Below are 18,495 nucleotides of genomic sequence, written 5' to 3' on the forward strand. Positions count from 1 at the left end.
GGATGAGCTACATCAAACCTGTCCACCCAAAGTCCCCCAAGAACACAGAGCCACCGAAGGATTTACACACATTTGGCAGAACAAATGACAAATAACTTGGTATCTTAGAAATTCAGGTGTGAAACTGAGTTTTTTTGGGGGGTACAGGATCCTTACTCACTACACTTTTATTGTGTTGGTTTTACAGTTGTAGATGTGCTCAAACCTATGAAAACAACAGAGTGGTTCATTATTCATTGCAAAATAGTATGTACACTCCAAATGGTTCATGGTGATAGCAGTCACAGGTTTGTGTTTTAAATATGCTTACCTGAAGTAAAATATCAAATGAAAGGAGCATAATTTGATAAATAACTGGAATAATAGATTGTGTGAAAAACAATCATATCAATCCCTTGCTTAAAGAAAAACCCCATGGACATAACCCTCTGAGCATAGTTCCCAAGCATAAAAGTGTTTTAGATTCATAAGGGATTTATCAATTTTCCCTTTCAAATATGGGAAATGCTTGTTGCAATGACAACATCATCATGCTGGAACAATGGTAAATACACAAATAAATAACTAGCAATAGTTACCTTTCTATTGTCCTACCACAGCTTTTCTGTTAATGTTTGGGTAGATATTTATACAATTCACCATCTTGCAAAAAGAGTACATAAAAGCCCAAACCCAACAAAGGACTGAGGGGTTACAGAGCAGCACAGAGGGGTCTCTTTTTAAAGTGACTAACCCAGTTGATTTCAATACGAGTTTGGAAAATAATCAAAAGTTCTCCATTGTGGAGAACTGGCAATAGGATCTGCAGGAAGCCCAGATCTTCCTTGCCCAGTGGGTTTCCACATGTTTGGAGAAACCAGAACTTTCCGTAGCTGGCGCAACCTCTCTCTTTGAAACCTTTTTCTTGCTGTTTCTTTTTTAAAGGTGTTAAAGAAATATGACTGTAATAACCACTGACAAAAATCTCTGGGCTTGAACTGAAGTGGGAAATCACAGAGGTTACTTATTTCCTCATGTTTTTACCATTTGTTCTCTTTTCTTGAGGAAGTTGAAAGACCTGAGATTCAAACTTAATAAGGCCCCATGCCGTTCCTAAGAGTATTTACACCATGCAAAAAATAAGCCAGCACATTTCTTATATTTAAATTTGTTTTCAGTCATCTAAGCTATTACACAGTAGGCCATCCCCAAACCTTTTGTAACAAGCAGTAAATGTTTCTCAGACAAGGGAAAGAATGATGTGTTCAACTGCAGCTGCTTGAGCCCAGGAAAGCGACAAAACATTGGAGCGCGTGCGCTCCCCACATCCCAGTTTGTTCCAGCATCCTGGAAGCGCAGCTGCCTCCAGCCCCTGGCACGTGCTGCAGACGTGTGCGTGGGGTGGCAGCCTGGGGGATGCCCCACAGGGGTGGCAGCAGCCTCTTTTGACAGCTGGAGCTCTGTGGTGCTGTGGAACCCACAATGACCTTGGGATTTTTTAACCGCAGTCGCTTCCCGTTCTCAAGGCTCTGCCCCAAGCCCCTTTGGTTCAGTGGGAAGCTTTCCATTTCTGGTGGTGGGGAGTGAGGGTAATTCTGCTGAGTACCAGTTGTGCAACACATGCTCTAGACACCACCAGGAGTTCAGTTCTAATTCTGGTCCATGTCTAATAGCTTGGTGTGTCAGGGAGAAAAACAACCCTGGCCCTGGAAATTCTCTGAAGCAGCAGCAGGGCCACAGAGGTAAAGACAGTTTTCAGTGCAATTTGTGTGTGTGATAACCAAGGAACTCTTGGAACATGTCCTCATATATCCCAAATAAACAGCGTTACAGAAGCCTTCCCAGTGAATCTGCCTTTTCAATCCCTTCTGGAGAGACTTTATCATCTGAAGCAATCATGCATGGAAGGAATGTCTGAAGGCCTCAGTGACACTCATTAGTGGTTTTTGGATGGCATATTGGGGAAAACTAGTTTTGTTTTGTTTAAATTCCTTCTGCAAGCAAACGTTAGCACCTACAAACTCCAAATACACCCCATGTCCATCAGCTGGAATGCCGATGAGACATTTCGTCCAGTGCTCTACTGAGTCACTGTAAAAATAACCCCACCAAGAGCAGCTGACCAGACTCACTTTCATGTCAATCTTTTCTCTTTTTATTTTTCTCAAAAAAAAAAAAAAAAAGCCAATTAAAATTTGAATTTAAATGTAAACGCACCGATCGAGGAGGGTCCTTAGATGGAAGATCCAAGTCATTATTAAAAAAAAAACCCAAAAGCTGAAATATTCAGACACATATTTGCCATGGAAACCTTGGAAACAACATCAACATGAATCATGCTGGAAGTGAGTGGGCACGGAGAGGTTTGGAGGGTCCTGGTTGCCAGCCTGAGCCCAGCGAGAGCCGCTCTCCGTCCCCACGGGTCGCTCCACGCCGCGGGATCGCCGGGGTCGCATCACCATCCGTGCTCATGGCATCTGGGGAAGACACAGCGGGGCGTTACGGGGCAAAATGTGCCTGTCCTCAGCTGCTGTGCTGCCAGCAGTGATTATTTTGTCTCATAATATCATGTTTTCTAATCGACCAAGTGAACCTCCAGCCACTGGGCATTTACGCAGCTGCAACTGGGCTGTGTGTAAGTGAATTCCTTTGAGAAGCATAAAGAACGTCCCAAAAATAGCTTCTAACAGACATTCTTTAATGCCTTCCTGCATTTGCTGCCTCTTTTTCTGGATTTCTCTCTTCCTCTTCTCTGTTGGCCCAGATGGATTCTGAACAAGTTTGACTGCTTTGTTCTCGTGGCTTCTCCTGATGAACAAGGCTGAGAATCTCTTTAGTAGGTGTTTGCTTTTTTATTTTTTTCAGCCTATGTTCACTCTCAGGATAAGTCTCACAAACAGTTTGAGGGTAAAATTGCTATAATTCCTGTTTGAACTTTTATCCGACTGGAAAAGATAAGTGACTGAAAGTCTTAAGAACAAACAGCAAAAATAATCTTAGAAAATGTCCTTTACCCTTCTGTTTGCTTTTGTTTCTTCCTTTATATATATTTATTTTCAGAAATTTAAATTTTAGGTACGCATACGAAGAACAGTCTCTATTTTTCAGTTTCTCTGGGTTAGGGTCTGACCTATGGTGTGGTGGTTTCCTACCAGAGAAGGACGTTCAGTTGAATTATCCTTTTAAAAGACATTTCAGAGAGAAAGAATAGCCCCCACCACCAAAGCAGAAGCTGAAAAAACCCTCAGGTTATGAGGATGAGGCATCTTATTGAGGAAAGCAGCATAAGTTCTGAATTCCTATAAGCTTCTCTACATGTGATAAATTTACTTTGAAGTCCCTTTAAGCATATCCTAATAGGCATTAAAACTGGAATCATCTGAATTTCAGCCTTTATAGGTAAAGTCAGTGTTCATTTAGGGCACATAAACACAGTAAGGTAAACATAAATCAGTTTTTGACTCGTGTTTACTGCGTCAACTGCTTCAGAGTCTCCTGGTGGCTAAAGCTAGAATACGTAACTTTGCATTTATTCCAGTGCTTCCTGATGGGTGATGACTTGCACCTCCTTGGTTGGTCACTGTGGTGTGAAACACCCCAAAATTTCCAGTGAAAATGCTGTGTATGCCCAGCAAAGAGTGTCTGTGTGAGACAGGTTACTCTGTTCAAATGTTTTTAGATGGAGAAAATTACCTTAATTAAATTCAGAAGCATTCCTTCCTACTCTCTCTCTAGAGATGAGTAGGAATTCTTGAGATGTTGCCAACAAAACAGAGCTCTTTCTGGAAAGGCTTGGAGCCTCAAAGCTGCTGATGCCCTCTCTGAATGGGAGAATACCATTTCATACAAATTATATATTTATTTTTACAGGCTGTGGTCTTTATGGAGGCTTTTCCCAGTTATGCCCCAAATTATCTTGTCCATTAAAAAAAGAAAAAAAAAAAAAAATCACATTAGGCATTCCTCACTTGTCTCTGTAAGATTTTATGATGCATGCTACAATTTTCCTGAAGGTGCTTGTATTTCTGATTGGTTTATTAATTCGTGTTTATTGTAGGTACTCTGGTATAATGTTTTATCTTAATTAGTATTTTTATACCCACTATATTAAGTACGTATGGGGGGCAGGTTTTTATGCTGCATGTCTTCCCAGTGCTGCTGAGGTTTAGTGTTTTACTTTAAGAAGGAAGAATTATAATCAATTTAAAAGTAATTACAGGCACGTTTTGCTTCAAACACAAACTATGTTGCATTAACATGAGACAATATTTTAGGTTGAAATCCATAAGTTTTCAGTCTGATAAGCCCCCTGTTGAGCTGTGCCTACCTTAAATTAGGATAAACCTGTCTCCTTAGGATAAAATCTAACCTTTATTTTTCCTCACAGAAATAAATCTTCCTGGTCATTCATTGATGAAAGAATTTAATCCACCTCTTTTTAAAATTAGATGTTTTGTTAACATAAGTCTGCAAAAATAATACGTATTTCTAGAATAATTCACTTGCATTTTAGATATGGGGCAAAATTCTCATGCTCAAATAAGTATTTAATTTCTTGAGTCAAGACCCTTAAAATCAGATCCAGTAGGAGTAGCAGAGCACTAAAACACTTTGGTTTTTTTGTCATGAGAGAATCAGAGTTTGAGCTTCTTGGTTCTTTGTGGTGGATATTCAAATAATTAAATGGCTACTGTTTAATATTTTTTTTAACTTTATTCTGTGATTACCTTTCAGCTTAATTTTTTTTTACTGAAGATATATATTTGTGTTTTGTATAGAAACAAGATATTTAAAATCTGATACTTTCCTGGTAAAAATCCTAGAAAACCATGATGCTTTTCACTTAATGTTCTTAATCTGTGAATGCAGTTTCTGCCTGTTTTGAGCAACTTCAATCTTGTATCATTCCAACTAGTGAAATGGAATTACCTTCAATCAGACAAAAGTATTTGGATTTTTAACCTCTGTTTCTGACACGGGCTGGGCATTTGCATTCAGCAAAGGTTGATGCAGGAGCACTTTGGGTGGTGAGATGGCAATTCTACTCTCCAGGAGGAGCGAGCTGTAAATTTCCCACCACTGAGTTGCTGACTCACTCAAATACTTCAGACTCCTCTAAATGCAAGATCCAGTGGGGCTGCTGAATTATCCTAGCCTGTTTTTCAAAAGATCCTCATGTCACAATATCGTTCTGAATATGATTTTTTTTTATTTTTTTTTGTCTGGATAAGTATTTAATTTGAGATTTCCGTAGTGGAAGTGAATTGAGTTGAGACATTTTAAGTGCTTCTTCGTCTATCATTAGAGACACCAAGTGACACAGGAAAAGATAATGAACATAGAAAGAGCCCCCAAAGCACTTTTAGATCGTTTCCTGAGAGTCAGCAGGCCAATATTGACTTTGATTAAGCACTCACTTCGGTCCCATTAGTTTGGCAAACTGTGAAACAGAAGCGAGCGTCCTTTCCAAGTTGGTTTTGCATAAACTCTTTTACAACTTTACTTCTGACTTTGTTTGGAACATCTCTGTCGTTTTGCTTTTTGGTTTTTTTTTCTTCCTTTCCTCCTCAAGAAAGATATTTCTTTAAGTCTTTTGAAGATTCCATAATCTAAACCTCACATAAGGATTTATGGTACGAAACAGTGACACTTAACAATCTTGTTTTGTGCCTCAAAACTGCAGAGGAAAGCAAAGATACGTATTTCCTTCTCAGAAGTTTGTGTGTCTGAGATTTAATTGCCAGATTTTAAATTAAAGGATTAGTTTCTGAAATTATTTTCTGGAGTAGATGAATATTATGGTTCTAGAAACTGCCTGCCATTTGTCAGGGAAAAGCTCTTTGTGCTCCTTTGGTGTGAGCTTGAGTCCTGGCCTCTTGTGGTAACAATCAGGAAAGATCCATGGGAAACTCGACAGAACCTTTGTAGGTGTTTTTATTGTAAATCCCACAAATGCTTTTTTTTTTTTTTTTTTTTTTTTTTTTTCTCCCAACAATAATTTAAAACAGACAGTGGGCTCTTGTCCCTTTAGACTCTGTGTAGAGTTGGGGATCCTGTGACAAGCCTCGAGGTTCTGGTGGGTTTTGGGTGCTGATAGAAGAGGAGCTCACTGCAGCTGGGTCACCAGGAGGTCTTTTCCAACCTAAATGATTCCGTGATTCTGTGATCATTTAGGAACCCTGAGGAAACCCAGAGCCTGTTCTTAGTCTGAGAGCAGGCACTTAGAGTTGGGGGAGTCATTACAGAGATGAGGGATCTTGCAAATGTTTCCTTTGCCATGAGGGAACTCTTTCAAAATTCTGTTTTGTCTGGACACTCTTCACTGATTTATGTGCTCTGTAAATCTCTCTGGGCCATGAGTCCTGTTAAAGGTACCCAAATCCAGAGGTACCAAAAGGTATCTCAAAAATAGATAGTTTTTTACTGTAACTTTCTGCCCTTTCTAGTTCCTTTCAGGTTGAGAAAATCCTCATCATTGCTTTTCAATATTTTTGTTTCTAACACATGAGAAAAAAAATTATGTTGCACTTAAATGAAGAAAAAGAGTAAGAAAAGGATTAATTCACTATTTCTTAACATTCTTCAAGCCAATTAGCAATAGGCCTGAAGAACAGACATCTGACAGATTGGCTATAATTGGCAGCATTTTCTGTGGCAGTTTGCTACCACTCTTCTGCTTCACCTGGAAAGTCTTTAAAGAGGTTACATCGCTGAGCTGACATTGCAACAGTCCAAGATCATGTCCATCATCATTTCTGTTAAAATTGATTTCATTTTAGGAATGCCCTACAAATTATTTCACATATCCTTGTCGCTCTGTGCCACCAGAAATACTTATTAATGCATTGCTAAATATTTTATAATCAAACAATGTATTACCATAAATAAAAGGGGAAAGAAAGTAGGTTATTTCTTATCCCAGCATTATAATCAGGAGTATTGTAAGGGTGGATTAATTAGCTGAGCCGAGGCACTGAGTCCAAGGTATTGCTAGATAATTTTTTATCTCAGCATCTTGTTTTCCAAGCCTTAAAGGTAATCCAAATGAAGGTTTCTATTCCTGTGTATCTGCTAGTGTACAGCACACATAGGCACGAGCACAGTGGTGCACACATGCCTGAGCACAGCGACACAGAGCGTAGGCACACACAGATTTCTACATGAATTTGACATTGATTTCTGGGGTAAACAAATGGTTTTAAGTCTTTACTTGCCCAAAGCTAGATCATAATATTCTGCATTTCAAAGTGCCCAAGTACCTTTAAAGTGATGGCTGCAGAGTCCCCCAAGGCATAAAGCAGATAAAACCTTCTTTTAAAAGTATTTTGCTCACCTTTGTAAAAAAAAGGAACTTGGGGTTTATTGAGTGCAGGAAAGGCTCATTCCCATAGTAACCAATGCAGGGCTGATATTGATCAGCAGAGTCAAAGGCAGAACCTACTGACAGGAATAAAGAGCGACTATTCCTTATCCTCATATGTATTCTTCCTGGAGTTCTGTAGGTAACCGATACCACAGGCGTGGAGCAGGAGCTGCTGCGCCTTTGGTCGGGTCGTTAACACACACCAGGGCTCCTCATCCAGGAGAAAAGCTCTGAGTATGCCTGATTTTTCACTAGATCCTGCAGCCTTTTCCCTGGTAAAACTCCCCTTGATTTTAGAAGGACTTTCCTCCAGCAAGGTGTGTGCAAAATTGATCCTTTTGTCTTGGCCAGCCTTTGAAATCCCCTTTAATGCTTTATTTTCTACCTCAATTAATGAGACCTTAAAGGTGCTTAAATATCCCCTCCTTTGTTCTCCATACTTGTGGCAGGTGTGAGATCTGATAAATTCACATTTGCAATCACGCCTGATCGCTCTTTAATGATTTCATTAAGTGTTAAATATAAGGCTTAGCATCCTTTTTATGTTAGGCATTCCTTTTTGAACCGCAGGGCTTCACAGAGAAGATCTTTGAGACCAAGAGCTCGTGAATTGTTAGCATTCAGTACAATGCATGTACATACCTTAAATCCTCATCATGATTAGATCATTCCCAGAATTGACAAGTCTATAAAAATGAAGAAAGGAGACCTAAGAGAGCTGTGCAAGGAAAGATATTTTGTAGAACATGATATCACATAATAAAGAATAAATTCTCTCAAGTCTGATAGTTTTACAAGATTTTACATACTCCTAGGCAGGTAATAATCTTCCTTAGGGTTTTTTTTTTTTTTTTGGTTGGGTTTTTTTTGTTGTTTATTTGGTTTTTTGAGTTGTTTTTTTTTTGTTTGTTTGTTTTGCTTTTTTTTTTTCCCCTGGACCTGCAAGGAGCCTTAACATTCTTTCCTGACAAAAACTGTTAGATAACAACTGAGCCAAAATTAAATAACCCCAAAAGTCTTCCTCTCTAATCCCTTCTGTGCATGCTTAATGTTTCATTCTCCCACTTCAATTATGCCATCTGCATTATGTCTTTTCGCTCCCAACTCGGAGAGTTGTTAAAAGGAAAAGCCTCTTTGAGAGCGTCACAGCTCCATTATGCAGGCCTATACCTGTGCTGGCAGCATGCTCTTCTTCTCACCTCATATTGCCTTTTGCCTGGGAAAGAGATCCCTGCCGTGCACATCAAACTGGAAACTGAAATGAAATTAAGCTGGTATGCAGGAGGTGGAGTAGGTTGTGATAAATGAGCAGAGGACACTCCAGGAAGAGTTTTTAACTTAGTTCTTTGGGCCAAAAAAAATCACCAGGCTCAAAGCCCGGTTGTGGAGGTTGAAATCCTAGCCCAAAAAATCAATAGCAGGGTTTGACTCTGGATCCTTAATAAGGAAGGTAGCCTGGTTTCCACAGATGCTGGGAACACACAGATGTCACTGGCTCCAGTTGCACATTCAGATGTCAAATTACAGGCAGGGATTTCCAGCCATTAGGTTCAGACTCTTCATTTCCTGTAGCAATCCATCTCTTCACAAGGTGTCATCAAGACTTTTTCCAGGATCTTGGCTGAGCAGCAGATACACTGGGCATTTTTGATAGACCATATTGGATTTCCAGTGGAATCAATTCCTCAAACTGATAATGAGTAACACAAGGCTTTTGGAAATTCTCAGAAAATTCTTAACCTTTGGAAGACCAGCTTGGTAAAAATCACTGATGAGTTTATGATTATTTGAAGATGGTCACAGTATATTCATTCAGAAATAATTAAAGAACAAGTTTTGGAAAGGTGTTTTATATTTTCACCTTTTACAACCACAATGTAGGCAGTAGCTTGTCCTCTGTTTCATATCTTTTCATTAAAACTGGTTTTCAGTTTATTTCTAGCTTACAACTGTAACACATAATATCTCAGCCTGACACCCCATATGATTTGAAAATTTTAGGGGAAAAAAAAAAAATCCCATGCATAATACACATTTATAAACACACATATACTGCAGATTAAATCGTGCACTGGAATGCAGAGCCATTTTTCTCTGACTGACTTACAGAGCTGTGCTCTGGAGACAATTTTATGTTTAGTTTAAAATGGCTGCAATATCCAACACCGAAAACTGACTGCCGTTTGCAGCCTTCGCCGTCCCCATCTCTCCAACAAAATAATTATCACCAGGGGCTTAGTTTCCAGGATTTTCAGATGTTTCTGGAGCCCTGGCTGGGTGTCCCACCACATTATCACGACAGACCCAGTACCCGCTGAGGAGCGATCTGGGCACAACAGGACCAGCCCGAGCATTTGCGCGACAATCGGAAAGGTTCTGGAGAAGGATGTGCTGACACAAAATGCTGTCCTGGGGACCTTCTGTGCCATTATCTTTAAATGATCCATAATCATTAGGAAGCTCTCCTGGCGCTACTAGGATGAGTTTCTTGGAGGAAAAGAAGTCTCCTGTGTAATCCAGTGCTATCGTTTAAAGCTCGCTTTCACTTCTGGAGCTCCGAGAAGTTTTTAAGTTTGAATGGCTTCATTTGATGTGTCCTGCGGTAGGGGCTGTCTGCTCCCTCCCCTTTTCATCAGAACAGTTTGAAAAGCCATCAAAATGGTTCTTGCAATTTTAAAAAGTATTAGCTGAGTGATGGGATGTTTATATTTTACTGCTGACAGCTCAGAAGTAAAATTAGAATAAGATCTGAATGATAGTTTTTTGTTATGAACAATTTAAATATTTTTCATCATATTCTGTCAAAACCTGGTTGGATACAGAAGCGCAAAGAAAATTTGATCCAGAAGAACACCAAGACCAGAGCTGTTTGAGCATTAGTACTTAGGATAAAATAGAAATCCAAGGGCCTGGAATTTCCCAGAAGCCATTAGAGGCCTACCAGCATTTCCAGAGACGTGGCCAACAAAGTGCAAATACCAGAGAGATCCACCAGAGCTGTGCATGGCAGGAATCCTTTCTACAGACACAGCTGGATTTGAGGGCTGTGGTGGAAATTCTGCAGGGGAAAAAGAAAGGGGATAAGGGATTCTGAGGAATGCTTCTGTGCAGCTCCCAAAATGGTCAAATTGGATGGTGTGACACTGGGAATTGGAGCATGAAGGTGAATGGGGCTTGGAGCAACTTGGTCTAGGGGGAGGTTTCCCTGCCCTTGGGAAGTTCTCCCTGCCCTTGGAATGGGGTTGGAACTGGATGATCTTTAAGGTTCATTTCAGCCCCAACCCAACCCATCAGTTCCATGAGGCAGCAGGAAAATTGTTCTGAGACATTCAAGCTACCAAAATTCAGCAGGAGGGAAGTGTCTTTACCCACCACCAAAGAAGTAAGGACACCACAAAAAGTAGTTTCTGAACTGCTAAAGGATCAATTTTTTTTGTTGTTATTTTTGTTGAGAGAAATTTATTTCTTTCTTGCTTTATCTAAGGTGGTTGGACCATATCTGGCCTTTTTCTTTGCCTTCTCCAGATGTCTTTGGCAACTTATCAGCTCGTGGGTTCACCTGGGATTTTAGAAAACCTCACTGGAAGTAGATCATGCAGGATCACAGCAAAAAAAGGCAAATTATTTTCTCTTCTCTGCCTGAAAGCTAATTTTCAAGTCCATCCTTTCATGTGCTTTACGAGCGATTAAAATGAAATTAGTTCAGGAAGGATACTGCTCAAGATCATTTTAAGATTTTCCAAAGCTCACCAGCTTGTTGACCTGTAAACCACCTTTAGCTGGACAGATGGCAAGTAACAAATTGATCTCAGCCAATAAAAATCTGTCAGAACAATCTGCTGTTGGCAGGTGTCAGATAATTATCTCAATGAATAGATAAGCAAAGTAATAAGCAAATTAGAAGCTTCCATTGTAAATAACAGGAGGAATTTTATTTATTTGTTGCAGGCAGGGCCTTGATCATCTGCTGAAAAAAAAACCAACAAAAAAAACCCCAAACCTTGTCTGATACCATAGGAAACTCACTGAAAAGTTGTGCAGGTTGAAGGTGGTGTTACCAACACTAAGTTTTTTTTGCTTTTCAGCACTTTGACTCCTCTATACTGCTTCAAATTTCCAAGAAATACTTGGCTGAGATGTGGCAAAAGTCCATGTCAGAGCAGTTGTGTGATATATTGTTGTGGTTGCAGTTATTTTTTATATGAACAAGCTGTCAGAAGCCTATTTGCAAACCTGGACCTCCCTGCCCTGGGCACGCTGACAGAAAAGATGGTCTCTGTCCCAAAACTCTCACCCTGAAATAGAAGACAAGAAGATATAAATTGGGTGTTGATGGGCCAAAGAGAAAAGTGCTGTGCTCAGAAAGGAATTCCCAGAAAATCCTGCAGCAGGATGGTGGATAGACACAGGCAGGGACTTGGGCAAATGTCTGGACTCCATGATTTTAGAGGTCTTCCCCAACCTAAATGATTCCCTGTGATTCCAAGACCATTTGGGACACCACAAAGAATGTGGGACTGTTTGCATTGGGATTTGAGAATATTTAGCATCTTTGTGAGATGTTTGGGGTTTTTTTGTCACTGGCATCAGTGTGAATGCATGTGTAGTACAAGGGGTTGGATAGAAAATGGCATTGTTTATTTTACTGCTTTTTTAAATGTCTCTTTGGTACCTCTAGGGCTGAGTGTGACATCTTCAGACACAGAACCTCTCCAAGGGGGGCTGAAAAAAGTTGATCCAGCTGACAAGAGGCATGTTGCAAGTTAAGGGCAGATTCATTCCTCTCTTTGCTGGAGTTATACCTTACATTAACGTGGATCATTAAACCTTTGCTTTTAGGGCAATGACCACCAAGGTTTGCTGTGTTTCAGGGTGGGATAGGCCCTTCTGCAAAGGGAGCTGAGGTTTCCTGCCCTGTTGATAGCACCCTGCACATCCTGAGCAGCAGCCAGCAGGGATCAGCTTCCAGAGGCATCAGCAGCCACTCTTTCTGTCTTTTCTCCTGTAGGTAATTTTCTAAAGCAGCATAGAACACCAGACTTTCATGTACAACTTATTGCTGAGCAAGAGATGAAAGTCTGAGAAATCAAAGCCACAAAGAATATTTCAGATCAAACCTAGTTTAAATGGTGATGTGGGTTTACCTTTCTCTTCTGTGTTTCATCTGACTTTGCAAGGCTGTGCTTAACCCAAGCTTCACTCTGCCTCTGAATCAGGTTATGTCTGCTCCTTGGTGTTCCCCCAGGGCTTGGTTTGCTTTCTCAGGGCTGGGTCAGGACTGAAAATGCACCTTTTTAGGAGCAGCCAGGGGCTAAATCAGAATAAATCCCTCCTGCAAACTCCCTGTCCTCTGCAGGGGCTGGGAAGTGATGAACAGCGTAGAATCACATAGAGGAGGATGATGATGCCTCTTCCCAGCATTTTGCAAAAAAGTAGGGAAAGAGGACACTTCCTCATCACCCCCAGGGAGAGGATTTGATGCTGCCTGTTATCGTGAGCCCAGCAAGATGTGGCCAAGGGTGTGATCTGTATTTAGGGGAGAAGGGAAGCCGGGTGGTTCAGAGATCTGCTGCCCATCCGTCTCCCCCTGCTCCCCGTGGAGAATATCCTCCCACACCGTTCAGATTTCAGCCAGAGGTTTTCACTGCAGGAGGGTCATCCTACGTAAATCAGAATTAATTACTCTATTAACCCAGGCATTTAGTTCTTATTACTCAAGATGCTGCAAGGCAAGAGCATAAGGAGGGGCACTTCAGTTTGAACCAAGCAACCAGGGTACAGGTGGCCATGGAAAATTTGGATTTGAAGATTTTTTTTTTAATATTTTCCCAAGGGTTGACATCTCAAAATGAATACTAAATTTGCTTTTTTTGTTGTTTTTTCCCCCTCTGATAAATAGAAGCCAATATCCACTTAGACACCTTCTTTCCTCTGGTTTCAAGGGGGAGTTTGAAATCTATGGCTCCTAAATATTTATTTTTTTTTAACAACCTAGTAGCTGCTGTGGCTTTCTTCTGTTGAAAGTTGGACTTCAAGATCCTGGAGGTGTTTACCAACCTTAATGATTCTATAATTTTATGTTTTCTTCACAGTGAGATCCCTGGGCCAGGCTCATCAAAATTAGTAGCAATTAGAGCCACCGTGTCTTAGCATTTTTCATGCTGGCAACGGTGCATTTTCAAGGCACCGTTTTCTGGATAAATGGTGGAAAGAACATTTTGTGACTCCCCCTTCAAAAAAAGGAAGCTCAGAACAGTTGCTTAAAATAATAAATGGAAAACCACAACTGGGGATAGGCACATTTTTGTTCCAATGTTGAACCCGTTTCTTTCAAAAGGCAAGGGTAATTCAGAGGGAAGATCTGTAACATAATAAGCTGTATAAAAGCAGCCTAATCAGCTGCTTTAAAATGTGGATGCAGCCCATGCCATGCAGTAGAAATGCTTTTCTTTTTGGAAGAGTTGGGCCATTGTATCCCCATAATTTTTAATCTGAAGGAACAAACATTTTCACGGTTCCTAATTGAGAACCTTTTGTAAACAACATTCAAGTTGTAACTTAGTGCATTGACTATTTCTTTAGTCTCTGGAAAAATCTGTTTGTGACCCTCATTTATTTTTTTTTTTCTGAACTGCGTTCTTAGGGAAGGTCACTTCAGTAAAAATGATACCAAAAAATTGACACACCAAATCAAAAATTATTCCTGTATTTGTTTCTGTGTAGTCAGGGCAATGCCATCTCAATTCCCAAAATAATGTTTAAACAAAAAGTTCAAAGCTCCTTTCAACTTGCTTCAGATTTTACTGCATATTCTTAATAAACCCTCTTCATCTGCTCCTGTGGAAATGGGAGCTTTCAAGCAATGTAAACCTAGCAAAAAGCCTTTATATTTTTTACTTCTTTCCTTACCAGCACTGCTATTATCACATGGTGTGTTCCACATGATAAGCCATTCATTAAAGCATCACCTACTGTTTTTTTCCTCCTCACTACCAGCTAGAACATGATCTGTCTCTGCAGGAAGACATTGGACCTCTGACCTCTTTTGTAGCTATTCCAGGCAAATATAATAAACAGGGTTCAGCGAGTTTGTGTAAATCTCTGATTATGTTTACTCTGAAATCCAAGTGTTCATCTCAGGCAGAAAAATTAAGGCTGATTTTCAAATATTATGTACAAACTCTAGCTACTAAGCATTCCATAATGAGCACTTTGGCAATTTAAAGCAAATTATGGTTCCCACTAGGCAGGAAAGATATACAGTATAGTCAAGTAAAGATTGTATGGTGTTTGATGAAAAATAGGCACGCAGAAAAACACGATACAGGCTCCTGGCTCCAGATGAATGAGGAGATCCTGTGTTAGTGCACTTCATTACTGAAACTTTGCATTGTTCCTCACTTCTGAAAGCTTGGGCTCAGTCTGCTAATGATTTCTGCTGCAGCTTGAGTAAACATCACCCTGGAGAACCACCTGTTGTGGCAGTACGTGCCCTTCTGCTCTCATAATGGATGGGATATTTGGGATATTGCAGTGTAAAAGGGCAATTGAGACATTGGTGTAGCCCTGGAATCCAGCGCTGTTGGGTTGATGTGGCAACTCTCACGTGAAGAGACCTGCTGGAAAACACTGGGAATGCCAAATTTCCCTCACTAGCAGCAGGAAGAGCTGTATGATGGATCTCTGCTCAGGACAGAACATATCTCAGCACAAAGCAGTGCATTACATCCTTCCAGGTGACAATATTTCATAGAGACTTCATCTGGGAGAATGAGGGAAGAGAGAGATCCCTGCCATTAATCTCAGCACCAACTGGGTGTTCAGTCCAGCCCAGTCACACATGTGGGGTCTGAATTCATCTTTTGAAGAGGAGAAAGGATTTGTATTGGTCTGGGAATCCAAAAAGGAGATGGAAATGGGTAGTGTTGCTGTGTTGTTCTGCTGGTTTGTGCAATAAAAAGCCACACAGCTGGAGAATTTCTCCATTCAGTTTTGCCATTTCTGGTTTAAATTTACCTGATTTTGGGTTAGTTCTTTACAGGTTGGGTAGTAGGTTTATATCTACCAGCTAGCACAATTATGTTGTTTTACAGAATGAAAAGACATTGTCTATCAGTGCTCTTCTCAGGGTAAGGTGGAAGAAAAAAAGCCCAAAATAAAATAAAAAGAGCCTAAATGAATGAGGTGTCTGGCACTAAACAATACATCTCATTATGCATTCTTTAAAAGCACTGAAGTTAAAGATCATCTGACTTCACTTGATTATTTTTTTTACCTAAAAGAATACTCTTTCTATTGAAACTCAATGAACACATGAAAAATAAAAAATTCCCATTTTAGCTTATGAAATGGGAATTTGGAACATAAAGTGGTTTTGGAATGGTACTCTTTACATGCAGACTTAAGTTTGACATTGCTAGTTTCTTTAGAAAGGACTCATAGAAGTGGTGGGTTCTGCTGTCATCTTACACAGTGACAAAATAAGATTTTTAACATCTTATCTGTCCTTTCACCCAGGCTAAAACTTACCCTCATTAGCAACTGTAGCTGCAATTTACCAGGTTTTTCTCTAAATTCTTAAATTCACAAATTTAGTTTGATTTAATTTCACCAGTCCTCTTCCTTCAAGGGTGACTAAACCAGCAGAATATCCAAATCCATGCAATTAATTATTTTCTCTTTCCCAGTGGGATTGCTGTATGACATTACCGATTTAAAGTTACAAGTGACTTAAAAAATTTTACTTTAGAAAAGCTAAACATGAAAGTGTGAGCTTAGAACCTGAGCAAAAGCACCTGATGAAATTAGATGTTTTAATTTCCTTCAATTTTGAGAGGAATGGTTTTTGAGAGAATGTTGCCATGGTTGGAATTATTTGTGCTGTAGGAGAAAGAGTGGACAACCAGGACTTAGAGAGTTTTGTGATACACATAAGGGAAGTCTCTGATTTCCAGGAGCTGTGGGAAGAGAAATGAGTTATCAGTACCTCATGGAATCATTTCAATAGGTTTGGGCTTTTTGGGTATGTTAGGGAATTTTTTTTTTTTTTTTTTTTGCATACCTCAGCTAAAGCTTTGAAATTTCCACAGAGCATTGTTAGGAAAGAAGATGATTAATTATTTATTGTGGAGATAGGAGCAGAGTCTGCTTCCATCATGATTCAGGGGAGGGGTATGGATCCAGAATTCAGTAGAGGGGTAAGCCCTGAAAGAGTGTTGTGTTGTGTGAGCATGGGTGGGAGAAGCTGAATCATTAATAATTGCAAATTGATCAGTTGGTTGTTTTATTTTTTTTTTTTGTCATGAATTATTCATGAACAGATCCAAACTTCTGTGAATATATTCAGTATTCACCTAACAGTTGGGATGAACAACTTTCAGAAACTAGTGATTGACAGTGAACCTTCTGGTACACTATTTAAACAATATTGATTCATGGGCTTGCTAATATGTTTGTCTTTATCGTAAAACTTGAGCAGACCCTCTCTGTTGGCAAAAGCACATAAAGAGCTGGTTGGGTGACCTCCCCACCCTGGATAAAACACATTGTACTTCATCACACTGAAACATCTGCCCTCAAAAATTACACTGAAGTATGGAAAGATAAGATCATAGTCGGAGAACCAGAGAATCCCAGACTGGTTTGGGTTGGAGGGGACATGAAAGATCATCTCATCCCACCCCTGCCATGGGAAGGGACCCCTTCCACATTCCCAGGGTGCTCCAATCCCCATCCAGCCTGGCCTTGAGCACTTGCAGAGATGGAGCAATGATGATTGACCGAATCAGCCCCTCACACAAATTTATACCCATACTGCAGATGGCAAAATTGCCCTCTTCTTGTCTCACTGTAAAGTGGGAGAGTTAAACACTGTATTCCTTGGTTCCTGCTTTTTTAGACTTCTCAAATCTTCGTGCACTTTACAACAAGTATCAATTCAATCAGCACAGAACACTCACTAAAACACTCCAGGAGTGAAACGCTGACTCAGATTCTTGCCTACTCCAATGACAAGCAGAAAGACAAGTTTGTCTCTAAATTCAACTTTGCAGAATTTCATGCAAGTCTTCAATGTTGGGGTTTTTTTTAGCCCACAACCTTTTGGATCCTAATACTGATTCTGAAACAAAAAGTGAAAAAAAGTGGAGCAGAGTCCCCATACTCAGGCAAAACCTCCAGCCCTTAATGTTGTGTTGACTCAGACCTTGCTGGAATTGTTGTCAGAGCTGCAGAGCGAAAATGCCCACAGAAAACATGAATGCCAGCACAAAATGAGGATTATAACAGGCAGGTTATTGATAGGTTTCCCTTAAAAAGAGGAATACAAACCCCCCAGCAGCTGGGCTCTGTCTCTACACTGAGTCCATAACTAGCAGAGGGCACAAGAGCTGTTTGTGTCATGGAAAGTTTATGTAGGTTTTGTGTGTGTGTGTGAGAATGGAGTAGGGATCTGAGGACATGGCCAAGGATTCCAGAGTGGGCTGAGGAACCCTGTGCTGGTGCAACACAGTGGGAAATCTGCTCCCACCCTGCTTTCTGGAATGCCTTGCTGCATTTAAAGCTTTAAACCAGCCTTTTCCCTCACAGATAATCACAGAAACCATGAAGAGTTGATTGAGTGGGATGTTCACCATACATCTTAGGAGTTAGGGTGATATTAGAGGTAAAACAGCCTGATGGTTTGAGGTGATTTGCTTTTGAATATCTGACTTCTCCTCCAGCTCCTGAACGTCCCAGTGCTCCTCAGCCCTCTTGCTGTGGGAGACCATTCCTTCACTGTGTGTCTGTCACAAATTCGAGATCTGATGGAGGGAGGTGTGTGGGAAGCTTTGACAGAGCAGTTGATGCCTGTAAAAAGCAAATGTCTCTGCTGCAGAAGGTGGGCTTGGCACCAGGGCAGTCACTGTCCCTCTGCCCAGCAGCTCCGAGGGGATGTGAGGCAGGAGAGCAGCAGCAGAGATATTTGCAGGGAAATAAAATGATTATTTTTTGTACTTCTGGAGACAAGACAACTGAGGTGATTGGATAAAAGCACTTCTTGGGTAAAGTGCAGAGCCAGGGTGGCCTCAGGAGAGTGGGGAGGACACAGAGGGGCACCCTGTTCAGAAATTTGTTTTCTGTAAATGAACTAAACACCCTTCTGCATTTTGTAA

This window comes from Poecile atricapillus, chromosome 5 (assembly GCF_030490865.1).
Source record: "Poecile atricapillus isolate bPoeAtr1 chromosome 5, bPoeAtr1.hap1, whole genome shotgun sequence".
Classification (NCBI taxonomy): Eukaryota; Metazoa; Chordata; class Aves; order Passeriformes; family Paridae; genus Poecile; species Poecile atricapillus.